Source organism: Ambystoma mexicanum, chromosome 3q (genome assembly GCF_040938575.1).
Source record: "Ambystoma mexicanum isolate Mex_15411 chromosome 3q, UKY_AmexF1_1, whole genome shotgun sequence".
NCBI lineage: Eukaryota > Metazoa > Chordata > Amphibia > Caudata > Ambystomatidae > Ambystoma > Ambystoma mexicanum.
The window spans coordinates 634,062,681-634,083,058 of record NC_090926.1 but is presented as its reverse complement, the minus strand read 5'-3'; positions in this window follow the sequence as shown (position 1 = coordinate 634,083,058).

The window sequence follows — 20,378 nt, the reverse complement described above, 5'->3', positions numbered from 1 at the left end:
CAAAGTCCCTTTACGCCATGGCGGATGGCGGACTTACCGCCCCATTCCGAGGTCGGCGGGGCGGTAAGTCCCCATTGACCCATTTACCCTTCCCCATTCCCATTTTGGCCCCATAGGGTATAATGGGAGTGGGGAAGGAGTTAATTACGCCACCGTAAAATACGGTGACGTAATTAACACCAAGGTCCCAGAGCGCCATGGATTTTTCCGCCCGCAAAAAGCGGGCGGAAAATTGACCATGGCGCTCCGGGAACTCGTAGTTGGCGGTAAGGGGTCGGCGCAGCTAACGCTGGCGCAGACCCCTTAGCGCCAGGGTCCTAATGAGGCCCAATGTCAATAGTCCCATTGTCCTTAATGACAATCCTGTATAATACAGCGAGGCTCAAGAATGCTCTAACCTGTATGTGGGTGGTGGGGATATCCCCATATCAGTGAACTGGCAGTGTCCCTCTGGTGTTAAAAATGCTGAACTCTCCTTTTCACTGTCAGGCTGAGCTGCCATTAAGGGGCAGGGAGGTTAAATATAATCATGTACTGACAACACCTAATCTGTCAATCACTTCATCTGCACAAGGAATACAGTGAGCAGGCGCTTTGGTAATTGAATTGAGCCCTATGTAGAGCACACAAAAGCAGACTTCACTCTTCCCATTGGTGGATATTTCAGGAACCAGCATCGCAGGACCAGATCATGGGTTATGGGATGGCTCAATAACCCCTAAATCCAACATCATGGAGGCTTCCTCCTTGATTGTGTCATTTACCTTGTCATACATTCGGCAAATCTACTCTCCACCAACACCAACGTAAAATTCTCTAGTGTCAATATCATGGAAGAACCAATCAATTTTACCGGGAATCAGTATAAAATTAAAGGGCCACAAACAGGCCCTGCATATGCTGTCAGCCACACAATTGCTTCTATGATATGTTTCAGGAGATCTCAGGAGAGCTGAACTCCCTCCAAAGACCCACAGGGGACCTTTGTGGGCAAGAGGTCAACTGGTGTTCTGTTTCCTCCTCAGTCTCATAACAAGTCAGCACAGTCATCCCTGCTGTAATTAGTTTTATGCTGATTGATGCAGGAATGCCTGTGGGCATTTTGATTAATGTTTCTTTTCTAAAACCACATCAGGCACAATTGACCTATCTGGAAGGGCACTGGGTTTGACAGGTTTCATAATCTGTACGATCTGTACTGGTGTGTACTCTGTCACTGTGGCATTCCGATCATGCCCATTGATTTATGAGCTCTTGGCTGTCCTTGTGATTTTATGTACTCTGTACTTGGCCGTTTTGGATCAGGAGGTTGGGGGCTACCCTTCTACCCTTCACACACTAGACTCAGGAGACTTCTAACAGGATTACCAAATGGAAGCTCTTAAGGGTTGAACCATAATCTGTTATGTAGTACATCCCAACAGGTGAACTGAAGACAAGGCAGGCGAATATCCCATATCCTCATCAGATGCTGCTGCAAGCCATCTCTCATGCATTTCAGGGTCTTTTTAAATCACTCAACAAACCCATTAAATTGTGGTTGGAATGTTGTAGAGAAGTTGTAAGTTACTCCCCCCTCCTCTCTCATTGCTTTCTTAGATGCAGACTTGAAGTTGGAGGCGCTGTCAGACCTTACATCTTGAGAGCATTCCCTATCAGAGTCTTCACCACCACAGAGTGTTACATGCTTCTCAGGGTACCGGGTGGTGTGATCTACCATGACCAAGATATACCAGGACCCTGAGGTTGTTTGAGGACCCTTTCAGATTTATTGTGAAAACAATTATTTTGTTCTGGAAAGGCTGATTTCACACCCATTAGTATACAATCCAACTGCAGAAATTCTGGGACAAGAAACAGGCTGTACTTGGAGTTTGAACTATCATTTTATTTTGATGAAAATTGAAACAAAGGTGGTCCCCAAACCTTATGCTAGTGAATTCACCACTATATCTTACAAACAGCTTGTCTGCAGAAGAAAATCCATGTGCCTGTACACATTCTCACTAATGTTATAGCACACACAACCATACAAAATGAAATACATCAATATCTACATGCCACTTGCTGGCTAATAGAAGTCCTGCGTGTGTTATTCATGTATTAAATGATCATAATTGACAGCTCTTTATTTTCTCCAATATCAAGAAGGATTGGTATCAGGTAAATGTTACACAGAAAAATGCTTTTCATATTTCTTGCATGTGCTGTGTATTTCCCAATAATAAAGGGTTCCATTTGGAAATGTTTTGTGGTTGGTTTCTAGGATGTGCATGTAAGTGGAATTCAAGTTAAGATAGGTTGTATCAAAATCTACAGTCTTTAGTTTATGATAGCTGTAATATCAATTTAGAATGCATAGTATGTTACTTAATTTGCACTGTGCATCCAATTCAGGATTCTCCCACTTCTACACACTTTTATAGGTGTGATTTTAATGCTTGTCTAAAATTGCATCCTTTTCGGTGCAAGACAAGTGGCACAGTTAAGCTCTCTTTCTTCCCAATATGTTTCTTTTTAAATGACTAGGCCTTCACAGGTCTCGGTTTGCTAATTATCTGTCATTGGTTCATAGCCATGTATGTTGACAAAACCTGTGGAAATGTGCAATTGAATTTACCTGGTTAGGTTGTGTAAAATACGTCATGGACTGCAAGAAGAATGTTATCTGTTATACACTACAAACTCAGAAAAAAAGAATGCAATTTGTTCTCATAGAAGTCATGTCTTTCAAATCTCACTTGGATTTAATATGTTATGTTATGTTGTTGTGCAGTTAAATAGCGCCTTATATACCATTGGTATGATCTCAAAGTGCTCTATGGTGAGAAGGCAAGTGTATTTCCAACTAAAATGCAGAAGCATTGTATTTGATTTCTGACTCCCTTAAGTGCGTCTGCTCCCTGTGCCACCAATTCGAAGAACTTGGCAGATAATTTATTCTGGAGGGCATATATCTAATATATCTTCAGACTTCCTATTGAATAAGACCCATGGACTCCCTCATCCCTCACAATGTCATCCCACCTTAGCGCTTAACCAGTTAGACAGAGGTTCCCCTTTCTACACCCTTCAGAACCCCAGTGCTCACTCCAGTCTTCCTGTGTGTTCCTTCTTATATAGACTCTCCCTTTCCAAAAGTGGGCCTCATTTAGAATTCAGTGGACGGTAAAATCTGCCTTTTAATTACACCAGTTTTACACCCATTTTCGGCCTGAGGAAAGCTTGCAGAAAATCCGTGGGTTCTCAATGATATATGCATTGAAACCGGCCAATTTCAAGTTTTGTGTTACATCGGTGTAACACAAACTTTAAACTGTTTTTTTCCCCACTGGCATAACATCAGTGGATTTTCCATATTGCCAAACTCTAAATGATGCCCACTATGTCATGTTTTATCATAATTTCTGGGTGGGTATTTATTTCCATTGGCTTGCTTAACAGGTTGACAATCCCAGAGAAAACACCCCTTCATTTGATAGGTTGATCATATTCTTGGGGTGTGTCTGTACAATTTAGGCTCAATTTCATATATTCTGCCGTAACTTTTTCCCATTAGTAGAATATGGATTTTAGGGATAGCACTATCATTTGTAATTCATTTGTAATTCAGACACATGTGACATAGGTTTGTGAGATGAAAATGCAATATATTAATATGTTATTAATGCATTATTAATTTGATGTTGTATTTTAAGGCACGTTCACATGAGTTCAGAACGTGGACCTTTTTGTTCTAAACCTAAGCATTGGAAAGCTATAGACACAGTGGATCTCATTCTGACCCTGCCGGTCCGGAAACAACGGTGCTGGTAAGCTTACCGGCACTGTTGTTTCCAGACCGGCATATTACAAGCCTGCTTGCCAGAGCCACTGTTCTTAACAGGTCTGACCGTGCCGGGCGCAGCAGCCATGGTAGGCAAACCCATCACGAAAGCACCAGCACTGTTAATAACAGTGCCAGTGCTTCCTTGGTCCTATGGGACTCTATGGTAATGGGGAACATTTTACTGGCACCTGACTTTCCGGCTGCTGGAGTTGGAATAGCCCGGTGGCACCGGGAAGTCAGGTGCTGATAAATATTTACGGGTCCGGCGGCAACCCGCTGGTAGCACCGGCATGGTTACCACTGGACCCGTAATGAGCCCGTAATGAGCCCCAATGTGTCTTAAGCACCAAATAATTGCTTTCAAAATGGTTAGTTTTCTTCTGAAGAACTGCATGCTAAGGCTTCCTTTCAAGTTAATGATTAATAAGAATAGCTTCTTTGTCCCCTTTGTCAAGTTTTGCATTAGCTCAACAGATGGTGAATTTATAACTGAGCTAAAATCTAAAATCAAAGTTAAAACTTTAAGTGCATGTATTGCCTTTAATGCTGTTTTCTGAAAACTAGAACTTCTCCTTCATTTTGGGCTCTTTTGGAATGCAAAGATATATATATATATATATATATATATATATATATATATATATATATATATATATATATATATATATATATATATGAGGTAATTTTCGAAGCCTTGAGCACATGGCCCTTTTGTTGTGCTGAACTAAATGTGTTTTCTTCCGTGACTGGATAAGGACATCTGGATTTCAAGATTGACCAAACTAATCCCTTAAGGACCTATGACCCCCCCCCCACCCTATTTCTTATATTTCCTTTGTAAGTTGCACTGAAGTTATGTTGTATTAGAACTAGAACAGATATGAACAATTGTTGGTAAAACTAAATTTAGGACACTGCCATTTGCCATCTAATACTGAATATGTTTCATTCTTAACATTGTAAATACACTGTAGAATGTTGGGAGGGTTCAATGCATGGGGACATGGGAAGCCTCAGTGAGACAGTTAGAGGATGATCTGAGGGGAAGACATGTGTGCACAGGAAGCGCCCTCATATACTGGTACATCACCACAGTGTCTCTGTGCAGTATTCCTTTGTTTGAAGTACCACATTGGCAATGAGAGATGAGGAAACACTGCGGTCAGGGATGGTGCAGCACCTCCTTCCTATAGAGAATCTACGCTTCGACAAGGAAGCAACCGCCATTGCTTAGGTCTGTCAACATGAACACAGCGACTGCACTCCTCGTGTCAAGGAGCCTGATATTTGATAGTAGTTTGAGGGCTATGTGTAAATCTCACAAGACTTCAACAGTGGCCATATTTATTGAAATAGGCTAGAAGGTTACGTGCAGTTCCGAAGGAAGAACACACATTGCCACAAGTAAAGACCATTAACTAAAACTATCAGTATCAAATTATTGCAAAAAAGGAAAGTCCATCACCCCAATTTCCAGTGTAAATCTTCAAGATGGCAAGTGCATGCATGGCCCTTCCACTTACATTCTTCGCTGAGGCTGGAACACCCTTGATACTGTGGACAAACTGGAAACAATTATTTGTCACTTACTTTGTGGCGATAGGTGGAGAAAAGTTCTCGGCATCTAGGAAAGAACTTATATTACTCCAGAATTTGGGAAATTAAGTATGGTTTTTCTATGATGCTTTACTGGAAATTACTCAGAAGAATCTGGGGACATGGATGGTTACTCAAAAACAGTCATTAAGCTGGAAAAACACATTGTACCAGAATGCAATAGTGTGGTTGAGCATCACAAAATCTTCCAAAGGATTCATGGCCCCGGTGAACCATTTGAGAACTATATAGCTGCATGCCTGTATGGAGAGATCACTGACTCCTTGATAAGAGAACAGTCTGTGCGATGTAAAAAGAACTTGAAAGTCTGAGAAAGATTATTAACCAAAGACCCCATGCTTAAGGTTGCTGTCAGCATAGCTTGCAATATTGAGGAAAGCCAGAGAAACAGGAATTGCAATTGCACCAATTGAGCGCTCTTAAGCATGCCCCAGATAGAAGGAGACATAATGGACCAGAAGAACATAAATGTTTCTGCTACGGTAATCCAAGACACTTTTCAAATAGTGTCCTGATGTGATTTGTCACCCCCATGGGAGTCTATAAACTTTACTTCATGCCATTCAGACTGGTGTTGGTGGTAGCAGTAGTTCACCGAGTAATGGATAAAACGCGTAAGGGTCTATCAAATGTAATGGTGCTCTAGGATGACATATTGATTTATGGAATTAACATAGGGCAACATGACCAATGTTTGGAGGCGGTGTTGGTTCATCTCAAGGATAATGGTGTTTTACAGTGCAGAAAGACAGATACAAGTTGGCCGTTTAAGAGGTAGTATATCTCTGTCACAAGTTGTCAGGAGTGAGGCTACAAGAGAGTCTAGTAGCTTTGATTGCCTTGGCGCCCACGCCGAGGTATAAGGCGTAGGGTAGGTGTGTTCTTTCCTAATCTTAGCAGAGTACTATCACAAGTTTGAAAAGGACTTTGCAACAAAATGACACCACTGAGAGCATAATTGAATAAAAGAGTTCAGTTCCAGTGGTCTAGTGAATTCGACAAAGTGAGAGAAACAATGTTTACATTACCAAAATTAACATTTTACATGATTAACAAATCAAGCTCCTTCCTCCCTTTACCGCAACCCCCTGCCCTGTCACCAGTGGGGTACCACAATATGCCTCCCTATGCCCCCTACTCTTCAACCTCTTCCTTAGCCCCTTCCTGCTCTTATTCGCTCACGTGACCTAACCTGCTACAACTAAGCAGATGACACCCAGATCCTCTTCAAGATCCCTAAAACATTCTTGTTGTGACCTCGCCTCAAGCCTCACCGAAATCGACCATTGGATGATGGCTAACCACCTCATCCTCAACCTCAGAAAAAACAAAATCACGATGTTACGGAAGACGGCACTCTGACTCCAACCCACCCGTTGGTCCCCCCGCCCTTGCCCTCCTCCCACCACATCCAACTCAGTAAAGAACCTGCGATGCACCATGGATGCTGATCTGACACTTTCGCACCACATCAACTCTGTGTCTAAATCATGCTATCTACACCGTCACACATTCAGATGCATCTTCCCTTGCTTCGCCTACCAGCACAGAGTCACAGCAATAACGGCTATTGTCCTCTTCTTCATAGAAAACGCTAATTCCTATTACCTGGGCACCCCTGTATATCAACTCAGGAAGCTCCAACAGGTCCAATAAACTGCTGCTAGGCTCCTCCTGGCCCCTGGTCCCCGAGATCACATCACTCCCACCCTCTGTGTCCTTCACCGGCTCCCTTTTTGGCGACGGACCACTTCAAAGCCATGTGCATCACCCATTGTGCCCTCCACAAGACAGGCCCAGAATACCTTTAACACTAACTTATCTGTTACCAACCCAATAGAAACCTGAGATCAGGCACTGAAATCCTGCTTCTGACACCGCCCTTCAAATCTACTAGAATAATGGAATCCTCCTTCGCCGACTGTTAGGAAGAATTATATGCAGTACCCGTAGGGAACAGTACACACAATTAAGACTACAAGTGACATTACAAATTCACCTTTGCTACAAGCCTGAACTACACAGTAAAAGTGTAGCGAGGGCTGAGCAACCAGCAACCAGACTTATCTCAAGAGCAAGTGAGCAGTATCAATATTTACACAAAGGACAGCAATTACTATGATTCAAACAAACACTGACTCAATGTTTCTGAGTAAAAGAATATACATTTATTTACAAATCCGTTGTATAACATTTCACTAAAGTAAAGCAGTTAAAAAAAAAATCACACTCTTAATACACCACATAACTCGCAATTGTTTCCAGACAAGTTAAGCTCACAAAATGAAGTGGGAGCAAAATGGCACTCTAGTAATTAAAAAGGGAGGGAAAGACAAAGTTAGGCAGAATTTGAGCATCACCAACAGGTAAGTAAGCAGGGCAATCTAGAAAGAGGAACTACAATGATGTAATCAAATCAAATAGGCTTAGGGCCAAAGTCAATAGGACAAAAGTCTTTTGCTCAAGATCACACAGTTCAGGGTAGTTTGCGGTTAAGTCTTTGCCAAGAGTTCCGAATGAAGTTGGTCGGCAGAAAAGTTAGTTTAAAGAGTAGAGAAGGACAAGCCATCGGATTGGCAAAAGGTTTCGCACACCTTCACCGCGGCTGGACGAATCGAACAACCGGATTTGCACAGTACCTTTAAATGGAGAAGAAGCTGTAGCTGAGGCAGACGTTCCTGGCAGTTCCTGGAGGCTCACGGTTCCTGAAGCGACTGTCAAACTGACATGAAGTAGGGATGCAAGGTCCTACACTGCCCAGGGAAGAAACCAGCAGCAGTGCAAAGCAACGAATAAAAGGTGTGCTCCTTAAAACCCAAGCAGGGTCCGACCTTTCTGGCTATCCGTCCCACTGTAGCTCTGTACAGCTAATTCGACCAGAGGAGGGAGTCCTGGTTTGCAGTTTCGGTGAACTGGTCGGTCCCACCAGCTCAGGGGAAGGAGATTCCGGGAGCATCTTCTCTGTCTTTGGAGTTTGAGGATTCGGACCAGCAGCAGGGCTTCACTGGGCAGTTCAGTCGTGGTAGGGGTCCTCTTCCGTCAGCTCCTCATCGGTTCTTTTGTTCCAGTGGCGACTCTGCCTTTCCAGACCCAGTGAACTGTTTCTTATGCAATTTTCCCCCATTCACACAGGCTGGTTGTCAATCACACAACTGGGTGGCTGTCCTGGCCGGACAGTCACCTAGCCAATCAAACAGGAGTGCAACTTGGGTTACCAAGGGAACCCATGGCAGGGGTCCTAAAACTCCAACCTCACATCCTGCTTACCCAGACTTTCAGGCGCCTAAGGAGGGCTTCTACGCGAAGAGACGGTGAACAAAGGAACCAAACCTGGTTTGGTGCGCAGATAAAAACACTTTCAAAAAGAAATGGTGAAAAAACCCAGCCAAAACCATATAAAAACGTATATGGTCTAGCGGGTTTAAGTTTGAGGCTACCAAGATAGCCTAAAACAATACCAAAGTTATTTAAAATAACCGCGGTAGGAAAAATAGGGTACTTACCATTGCCACCAGCCAAGTCTTGTTTAAAAGGGAGCAAAACAGTGCTCCAAGAGAAACAGACAAACATGGATAAGTATTAACCCTTTCCAGTACTCCATGTAAGATGGTTTGTACTGGGTCTGTGGATTTGAAAAGACTAATAAAGTCAATGGCAACTTTACATGTTCTGGGAGACAGTAGTCAGTCCCAGATAATGGAGTCTGAGTTGGGAAGTCTAAAAGACAACCCTGTGTCACTGCACTGAAGGTGCTGTGTAACACACAGTAAACAATGATGCCTATTGAGTAGGTGAGGCTCCACAGTCTATGAACACAACAATGTTAAACACACACAGCAAAACACATGTAAGAGTGGGAAAAAAGGGCTCACACTCTTACCAGGTGAAAGAAATAAATCCTAGAAATCCAGCAAAGCTGCTGAAGGACTCAGTAGGTAAGGGAAATTAGCCATTCTTGAGAATTCTCCCTAACACCGTCCAACCCCCCAGAATCTGGAATGTAACTACCCTCAGCATTCGCCCTTTAGAGGATCACCTTGCCATCCAGAAGACCCTCATGACTTGCTCCAACCCGCCGCATCCTGACAAAACCCATGCCATACTTCAGATTATTTAACCATCTGTCGATAGGCCAAGGCAGCAATGAACCCATCATGAAATGTACTGAACGACAGAGAGAATAAACTCCAGCAGACCACAGGACAGAATCCGTGCCACATCTACAAAACCAAGAAACCACCCAGGACACATGGGTACATGTCAAACTCCATGTGGATGGAGGATATCCGAAGGCATGGCCACCCACCTGCACACATATGCTGTCATACACTATTTATGGACACATCTCACAACACCTATGCCATAAGAATGCAGCTACATCCCACGACAAAAATGTAATCTAGCTGTACACATATGAGTCTCTTGCACTCGCATACTCTTCCAACTAGCTCACAGCACCCATCCACATGCCAATTCGACATGGGAAGTTAACATACTACCCATGTCAATGTAGTCGGGATAGTATAAGAGTCAGGAGACAGATTATTTATTTGTTTATTGAATATTTATAAGGTGTACTATACAGCAACATTGTGTTTCCAGGTGCCACAAGACCAAAAAGGGGGCTGGGGGGAGAGGGGAGATAAACAAACATCATGGTCCTACTAGGCCTTGTGGCATTCAGATCTTGCAAGTGCAGTAAAAAGAAAAAAAGAAGTGCATGGGAGGGGAGTGGTGGAGATTGGAAAGTGACGGTCAGGGCTGGGGTTATAAAAATGCTGGGGGAACGGAGAAGAAAGTAAGGGCCAAGGGCTAGGCAAGTGCTGGGTAGAAGCCGGGGGGGCATGTGCCAGGGTGTCGGGGGCAGACCACCATCTAAGTGCAAGGACGGGTTGTGGACCAGACTCGGGAGGGATGCCCAACCCACCACTCTACTTAGGGAAGGTGGCCCAGAAGGGCAGTGCTAGTTTTGGGGGGTGCTGGTATAGACTGGTCAAGGAGGGCCTGGTGCCCTGTAAGACTCATAAGGGACCAGGCCACCATCCCAGCGGCAGATGGGGTCATTAACAAGGGAGGACCAGAGGGAATAAAGTAGAGAAAAGCAGGGTATTGAGAAGCTTCTGGAACTTAAGGAGGTCCGGCTAAAGTCTAAGAGGGCATTCCAGAGGGAGGCACCTGCCAAAGAGGGAGATCTACCCCTCTACTCTCTGCTTGGAAAGATGTCTGATCTGCACAGAGTTGGAGCTATAGGACTGAAGGGCTCTAGCAGTCCTATAGGGAGGTATGTAGGGGGAGAGAGGTGGATATAGCGTGGTCCTAGGCCCCAGAAAGCCATGTGAATTATGCAGAGGGTCTTGAATTTGATCCTTGCAGCCACCAGGAGCCAGTGGAGAGATTTTAGGGCTGGAGAGTTGCTGTCCCTGGGCTTGAGGCCAAGGATAAATCTTGCAGTCTTATTCTGGATTAGTTGAGGGCATGAAGAGGGGAAAGAGGCTGTTGCAGTAGTCCAGCCTAGAGAGAACCAGAGCTGTGGAGACATCAAGTTTCTGTGGGAAGGCATTGAAAGGGAGAATGACTCTGAGGAGATTAAGTTGAAAGTGGGCCTCTTGGCAAGGTCCATTATGTGATGGGAGAAGGAGAAAGAGGAGACAAAGATGATACCAAAGTTTTTACCCTCACTCAAGGAGGGCAACCAGAAAGTAGGAGGGAAGCAGGGAGCAAGGGTCACAATGAGAAAGATCTTCCTCTTACTGGCATTGTGACAGAGATCATTAGCCATGCACCATGCCTGAATAGCGGTCAGACAGTAAGGAATGAGAGAGGAAGAAGAAGAGGTAGTGGAGAGAGCTTGAAGGAGAGCTGTGCGTCATCTGCATAACACTGTAAATGAGGAAAGAAGGAGATCAAGTGGGCCAGAGGGGCAAGTTAGATGTTGAAGAACCACAGGGATAGGATAGAGCCCTGAGGAACACCACAGATAGAGAGTGAGGTGGAGGAGAGGAAAGGGCCCAGTTGCACCTGTGAAGGTCAATTAGTTGGGAAGATGTCAACCAATCCAGTGCAAGGTTTGTGATACCAAGGGAATCAGAGAGCCACTTTATGAGGGTGGCATTATTGACCATGTCAAAGGCACAGGTCAAATCAAGGAGGATAAGAACAGAAGGAGAGTTGGAATGAAGGTTTGAGAGGTAGTCTTCACGTGTGCTCACAAGAGCAGTTTCCATGCCTCTGGATGCTCTGACGCCATACTGGTGGTCATGAAGACAGCCAACAGATTCAGTGTAGTAGGTCAGTTGGGAGATGACCAACTTCTTCAAGAGTTTGTGCAGAAAGGGGGTAGTAGAGATTGGGCAGTAGTTAGTGAGCAGGAGGGGTCGGCAGACAGCTTTATTAGGCGAAAGTGCACAAGGTAATGCTTGAGGGATAGTGGGAAGTAGCCAGTGGCAAAGGAGTGGTTGCAGAAATCAGCCAAGTCAGGAGCAAGATGTGTCGATCTAGATCAAACCTCTGTCTTGGGACATAGTGGCCAACCCTACCTACTTTTGTATTGGCTAAAAGGCACACTCACAGCCAGAGCAAGTCCTGTAACATCAGAAGTTTATTTTAGATGTTGAATCTCTTCAGATCTTTGCACTCTACACACAATGGTCCTCATTACGAGTTTGGAGGTAGCCATAGTGCTATTAGCTCCATGGCTGATTCCAAAATCGTGTCCGGGCCCGGGTTCCTTGAATGATTAATTACCGGGTCATTCCAACCTTGGAGGTCCCGCTAATTCCTCATTCGAAAAACCCATCCCCATTCCCATTCGAGACCCCATAGGGCTCAATCGGATTGGGGATGGAGCTAATAATGGGCCTGTTAATAACGGGCCCGTTATTAGCTCCGTGGTCCCCTTGCGGGACCCGCAAAGGATGTCTGGTCTGACCAGACATTCTGAGCGGGTCCCCCAAGGGAACCTCGTAATAGGGCGGAATGGATTTACTGGCACCATTACCGGTGCCATTAAACCCATTCCGCCAACCTCATAATGAGGCCCAATGATTTGCTACCATCATTAGTTCTAATGAGGGCTTATTTGACCAACCTGCAACACATTATCTTTAGCTGTTCTTGGAGTTTGGGTTGTAGACTGAAGACTAAAGAATTAGCTATCATCTCTTGGGCAGTTGAAAAGGGATCATCTCTATCATCTCTTGGGCAGTTTAATCCCGTTTAATGATGCTTTTATGCTGAGTGAATACTACCTTCAATCGGTCTAAGTACTTGACTTAGGATTCACCATTATTTTTCCTTTAATTGTTCTTTTTGCTACAATCTGACTTTCTGGGGCATACCTCAGGAAAGGCAGCTATGATTGTATTCTGAACAGATTATAATGGGTCCCCTATCCCAGGGTCTGTCTCTGGCCATTGGGCCTGCAGAGTGAGTCTCTGTCTAACCTCTGGAGGCTTAGTTATCCTCATAAATGGTTCATTTCATTCCAAGCAGGACTGCAGCATTGAATGACCATTTGAAGCTCTTCAATGAAACACTGGGGCTCTCCAAGATGTTGGGGAAATCTGTGGTGAAAATTCTCAAGTCAACTGGAGTCTATGGAACGTGGTGTCTGTAATTGTGACAGAATGACTATTGATCTACAGGAGTACATGGAGGAGTAGTGTCTAAACGCCTTACAGAGCCTCACACTACTGCAAAGAAAGTGTGATCCCAAACATTACAGTGCAAAAGGCACAGTCAATACATATTCCTCCTTCAATTGTAGTGGTAACATGGGCCGAGGTCAGGCTATAATCTTAAAATGGGTGTGAACGTGATAACAGTAGTAACCCAAACATCAATAGTACAAAGACTGCGAATAACAATATTGTCCAAAAAGGTTTTTATATATTGAGCCAAGTCACACATGCCACAACATCACCTACTACCCATTGCTGTAAGTTCACCTTCAGTTCCGAGCCATACCAGCAAGATATTGTGGGTATGCACATTAGCCCAAATGCAAGCCTTTGCTATAGGAAATTGTCTTTATCATACAGCGCAATGCTACTTTATGCATAGCTCTATCAACCCAATAAAAACATTTCTCAAGGCTGCCGGACTACTTACCTGGTTTCACCCTTATTAGGATTATCAGTGCTGTCTAGTCTACAGCCTTGTGGCTGGAGCATTGGGGCATGTTAAGCACCAGCACCAGCAAAGTTATGGTTGGATTAAAAAGCCTTGAAAAAACCCTTTCACCTGACAAAAAAAGTAGAATAATCAATTTAATCAAAGTCTCATATGCAATAGCACCACCCAGTAGCTATCTCTGGAAGGTCACATCCAGATCAGAATTACAGCAGCAAGCCATATTTTAATTCTCTGTGCTGTCCTTGTGGCTGGACCTAGTTTCAAGTGCTCGAGTGTGGCAAGTCCCATTGATCCAGGTGCAGAGTTGGCATTAAGCTACATTAGAAAGTGCAGCACTGTGCACTTCAATGTCGTGTCTGAGTGATGGTTAAGCTGGTTTAAGATGATGGATACCACTGGTTCGAGTCATCGATTGATGTGATGCTTCTAATTTGAAGTTTAGTTTGGGTCTTCTTGAATGTATTGGTGGTGAGATGCATTACTTGAAGATGTGGGAGTATAAAGACTTCAGCAGTGGTGAGCTGCTGTTTGGGCCGCAGTGTCAATGAGTGCTACTGAGGTGGTATGGCGGTTAACTGGTTTGATGGTTGTAACCAGCGGTTTGAGTTTGTTTGAGAATGTCAAAGGCAGCAACATTGGTGCAGTGTTTCAGAGCGCGACAAGGCAAGAGAGGGGAACAGGGGAGAACAAAACAACAATCTTACTAGGCCCAGTGACATTGAGAATGAGCAAGTGCATGAGAGAGGGGGAGGGGAAAAGTGCATGGAAGGGGGAGAAGTGGAAAGTGCGAAGCAAAGTAGAAACAGATTAATAATAATAATAAATAAATAATAAAGGCAACAAACAGTGGTAGTGCAGCCAGCAATTTTCAAGTGCTAGTTTTAAGGCAGCAGACAGGGTAGGTCTGATAAGAGCAGGAAGAAAAAATGGGGGGGGGGGCTGTATGGGTACAGATACAGACCCCAGTGCAATGGGTGGCCCGGAGGCAGTGTGGGTGGGTGGCAGGGTGAGAAGGTACCTGGGCCTAGAGGACAGAGGGTGGCCAGGTGCACAGTGTCAAGAGAGAACAGATCAGCAGGGGAGAGGGGGAGCAAAGGCAGAAGAAAAGAGGATGGTCTTGAGGTGCTTCCGGAACCAGAGATGGTTCTTCTAAAGTTTTAGAGTGGCTGGGAGGCTGTTCCAGAGGGAGGCCCCAGCCGAAGACAGAGATCTACGCCAGCTTGTTTCTGTGAAAAACGATTGACCCTCAGGGAGTTAGAGGCAGAGGAGCGAAGAGCTTGAGAGGGGAGGTATTTGCGGAGGGATAGCTGAAGGTATTTTGTGACCAGGCCCCACAAAGCCTTGCGGACAATGCAGAGGGTTTTGAATTTAATCCTTGCATCCACTCAGAGCCAATGGAGAGATTTCAGAGCTGGAGAGATACAATCACAGGGCTTGAGGCCAAGGACAAGTCTTGCAGTCCTGTTCGGGATTAGTTGCAGAGGGCGGAGAGTAGAGTCCAACCTAGAGAGAACCAGAGCTTCGGAGACCATGAGCTTCTGAGGGAAGGAGAGGAAAGGCAGAGTACCTCTGAGGAGGTGCAGTAGGAAGTTTGACTTTTTAGAGACCTCAGAGATGTGGGTAGAGAAGGAAAGTGTGGAGTCAAAGATGACCCCAAGTTTCTTAGCCTCGCAGGTCGGGGTAGGAGGAGGGCCAGAGAGTGAGGGGAAAGGATAGTGAAGGTGTGCCGATCAGGAGGATCTCCGCCTTGCTGGCATTCAGACAAAGATCATTGGCTGCACACCAATCTTGAATGGCAGTTAGGCAATTAGAGATGAGAGAGGGTGAAGAGGTGGCAGAGGGCAGCCTGAAAATGAGTTGAGTGACGCTGGAAATTTGAGCAGAAAATGGCAATGCAGTGGGCGAGAGTTGCCAGGTATTGGTTGAAAAGCCAGGGCGAGAGGTTAGACCCCTGGGGAACACCATAGGTAGAGAGGAAGATAGATGATAGGAAGGACCCAAGTTGGACCTGGGAGGAGCCTGCTGTAAGGGGGCCAATCGCTGTTGCTGAAAAACATGACCTTTGCCTTCTTGCATCATTACTAGTGTGCATTGTTCCACAGGAAGGGGAGTGGACAGGAAGGAGAGAGACCCCCACCAAAAATTAAAAAGGAGAAAACTTTTCATCTCTGGCTACTCTACCACCACCCACTACCCAAGCCATCAGCTTCAAAGGTGCTTTGGCGTGAAGACCCCTATTGTGAGGCAGGCCTTTGTTATGGGTGTGTCTATTTCAAGTGTGGTTCCCAGAAGATTCCCTGGTCAGAGCTCCTGTGCTTGGGGGGTGGAGGAGTTCCCCATCATCCCTGATAATTAAAGGAGAACAGTATTCAGCCTTTTGTCTCAGTTTCTACAAAAAGAGACAGGCAGCTTAGCCATGAATCCAAATAGTTTTTCTATAGCTAACCTGAGCTCACAGGGTTGGTAATTGAATGTGTCTTTAATATGTATGTGCACAATCAGCCACCATACCAAACCCAGTTATAACCTATTCTTAGCGTTTACTAGGAGCTTTTGGGTCAGTGGTGTAGAAGGTAGAGACAAGTGGACTCATTACACAGTAGGCGGAGAACCATGGTGCTATTAGTGCCATGGTTCATGCCGGTAAAATACCGGCACCGCCTTGGTGGAAAGGGGAATTACCACCCCATTCCAAGGTTGGCGGGGCGGTAATTCCCCCTTCCACCATTGCCCTTCCCGATTCCCATTTTCGCCCCATAGAGCATAATGGGAATGGGGAAGGTGCTAATTACGTACTGCAATTAGCTCCCTGGTCCCTTTGCGGGTTGGTTTTTAATGCCTGCAAAAAGCAGGCGTTAAATTCCCCAACCCGCAAAGGGACCTTATAGTAAGGCTGTAAGGGTTTACCGGTACCGGTAAAATACCGGTACCGGTAAACCCTTACCGCCTACCGTGTAATGAGGCCCAAGGTGTCTCATCAACTGTCAATGGGCCTCATTACACGGATGGCAGTAAGGGAATAACGGTACCGGTAAGCGAATACCGGTACCGCTAAATTCCCAATCTAATTACGACCCGGACTTGCCGCTGTTAGCGTCACCGGTAAGTACGGTGCCACTAATAGCGGCAAGTCCGTGGGCGCGCAACCCCGAAGGTCAGAAATAGCGGCATGGCGCTAATAGCATCCCATCACAAGGTAGGCGGACATGGCAATAGCGGCATGGGAAAGACCCAAAAACCCCTTACCGGCATGGCGCAAATACCGGCATCGCGAACCACCCGTTAAGAGACCTGAGCAGTGTTTCCACCTGCCACAGGTGGACACATCCAGCACAGGTGGAGGCGATGGAAAGTGTGGCAGCACAAAAGAGCACACCACACCCCTTCCCACACCCCTTCCCACACAAAAATGCTTCCAATACTGCCCGCATTACATGGGCTGGAGGACATGATTGCAGTGCAGCAGCACCAACAACAGGCAGCACAGAGGAGACGCAGGAGACGCAAGAGGAGGAGGAGGAGGAGGAGTAGGGCAAGACAGGCACAGCAAGCACCACCAAGGCACCCAGAAATACCACAGAGCCAGCCACCAATCTCCAGGATCCAAGCCAGTCCATTGAACCAGACACCTGAGCACATACAAACCCTGTACCGTCTGCACTGGGATACCATCACCATCATAGTGGATAAGATACATGACGACAGCGTGAGACTCATATAGACATCAGAACTGCAATCCCCCCTCTAGTGCAGGTGTTGACTGCGCTCCACTCCCTGGCCACAGGCTCGCAGCAGCATAATGTGTGGCAGATGCATGGCATCTCACAACCAGTATTCCCATGCATGTCGAACCAGGTACACAATACCCTCCTGAAGCTTGGACATGAACACATATTCCTGCCACGGACTGCCCAGGACATTGCAAACACCAAAATATGCATCTATTCACTTGCAAACATCCCAGATAGCATCTGTGCCAGCAACTGTACCCATGTGGAATTGGTGGTCCTACATCACAATGAAGTAGTCCATAGAAACAGAAAATATTTACACCCAATCATTTTCCAAATGGCATGTGATGCAAACAAGCAATCACACATTGTTGTGCCAGACATCCCGGATCAACGCATGATTCAATGGTCCTGCAGAACTCAACCGTACCAAGCAACATGGAGCGACAAGCTGGCCAATGATCATGGCAACTTGGTGAGTAGCAGGCCATGCACAGGGCGGTGTGATTGGGGGGGAGAAAACGATACACCAACTGTGAATTGTCTGGCATGCGTGGGACAAATGGTCATACAGATGTACTTCAATGTCCATTGGGTGACTTCACAATGTACCTGATAAGACCCCACATGAAATGCGAAGCTGAACAACATTGCATACATTCCAACATTTCAAAGATGACACATCCATCCACAACCACATTTCACATCATGCCACACCACATAATACACAAATCATCATCTTGCCCTCAGGACAGTCATACAGAATTTGGGCATCACAACATCATCACCGCAATGTGCCCTAGAATGCATGCAAAGGAATCACCCCTAGCCATGGCACATGACCACAACCACCACTGAAGTGATGCCTCGCAGCAAAGCAACATGGATGTAGGGATGGCTGCACACTGGCATAGCGGTACAAAATTTGCCTGGGCCCAAGGACACCTGAGGCCTGGCCTCAGCCAGGACATTTCCATTACTTGCGGAGGCATGTTTTGGGCATGTCGACTTGCATGGTTGAGCCCAGCTTTGTACATTGCAGTCACACAGATTGTCTGCATGCATGCTGTCAGTTGTGACTTCCAGTCACAATGCAAAGAAGACATGTGTGACATGTAGAGTCCACAGCAGGGTGGCCGGTAACAGGTACCCATTCTTCACCCCATACGGGCAAAGCCGGCTATCCCCTGAAGAGGTAGCACCTAACCCTTGTATGGAACCCACAGAACCAGTAGGAAGAGGACAACAATATTGCACATACCTGTACCTGCATCGTGATGGAGCAGGCATTCAGCCTCTCCAACACACAGCTCTGGTGCCTAAGCATGCCGGGTGAGGCTCTCCTGTACGGCCATGACAAAGTGCCGAAGATAACCCTGGCATGTGTGATGCCGGACTAAACTTTCATCAGACGGAATGTGCCTATGCCACCTGACATGCAAGCGCCAGATGAGGATGATGTGGATGGTGATGAGGACGGGTCAAAAGGCCCGCAGGGACATGCAAGTGGCAATGTCCAGGAGGGACACGATGTGCGTCAACATCTGATGTATCAGATTCCATGACATCCAAGGTATGACTATTATGGATGCAGATGGTTATTACTGCCCTGATGCATGTGGTCAGTACCACAAAGAACCATCTCCCCAATACAGTACACACACACAATGATGAATACCAAGCCTGTGTTTCAACTTTTCAACAGTGTATTGTGAACAAAAGACAATAATTAAGTGCATGGCCCCAACTGTGGAAACGACATTACCCCCCTCGCCCCACAACACTCCCAAGAACACCCTTACCCCCCCCACAACACCGCCATGTGAGCCTCATGGTGTGAACGTGTCCTTCTACACATGTGCCACCTAGTCCTTGCCGGCCCTAATTGTCAGTGCCTCCTCCGCCATTTGGTGGTTGGGATGTGGTGCGCCTCAGGTTGCGCAGAGACCGCCGTAGGGGGCTAGTTTGCCGGGAACTCCCAGAGGAGGTGGTGCCCGGTTCATCCTGAGTTGTGAGTGGGCACCGGCACTCAATCGCGTCACCTACACGGTTCATGGCCTGCCTGAGTTGGGCCATTTCATTGCAGATCCTGTTGGTGCATGCCTCCATGCCCTCCCTTGTCTGCCATGCATACATACAGAGGTCCTCCTTCAGATGGCCTGCCTCAACCACATGCTGCCCTACTAGCCCAGTGATCTCTGCCTGCCTCTGGATGATGGATGAGAGGTCATCTTGCATGGTAGGTGCTAGTGGGATGACTGCTGCGCCTTGATACATGGCAGTGGCATCAGGTGAGAATACCTGGGGGCTCCATGACCCTTCCAGGGTGGGGGTGGGTGATCCTCCATGGCTACTCGGACCTGATGACAACCTTGGGCTTTCCAGTATGGAGCGTGTTGGTCTGGGGGTCTGGCTTTGATCAACAATGCCATGTGCTTCCTCCTCATCCGAAAGTCGGACAGTGGCTGCTGCCTCACCAGTTGAACTGGTGGCAGCAGAGTGCGTGCCCTCCATGCTGGTTTCACTTGCAGGGAGACACACTACCATGGGTGCTACGGTGGCAGCAGGCATGGCCTCAGGCTGCGTGGAACTGGTGTTCCTGCTGCCTTTGTGCCTCTGGTCATGGTCACTCCTCCCGGTTCCCCTTGAGACTGTGGCGGTGTCCCTTGTGGCATCTCTCCTGGGTTTTTTGGTGGATGGGGGAGCAGGTGTCGCAGAGCGTGGCTCCTCAGTTTCAGGGTGTGATTCTGTGGGGGTGAGAAATGGGGATATTCATCATTTATGGTTCGACCTGCCTTATGCTGAATGATTACGTCATGCCGCTCTATGCATTTGGCCCTCTTTATTGTGGATTCAGGTAATGGTGATGTTGGGTAGGTCATGCATGAATGGGTCTGTGTTGCACGTGTATGTGGTGATGCATGCATGTATCTTTGTGGCTGGATCTACGGCATTAATATGAACACATAATTGGGGGCCCCTCACAATTCACTGTGCATTTTTGGATGCATACACTCACCTCCATCAGACGAAGTGGCCACGCCATGCTACATTTCTCCAACTCCCTC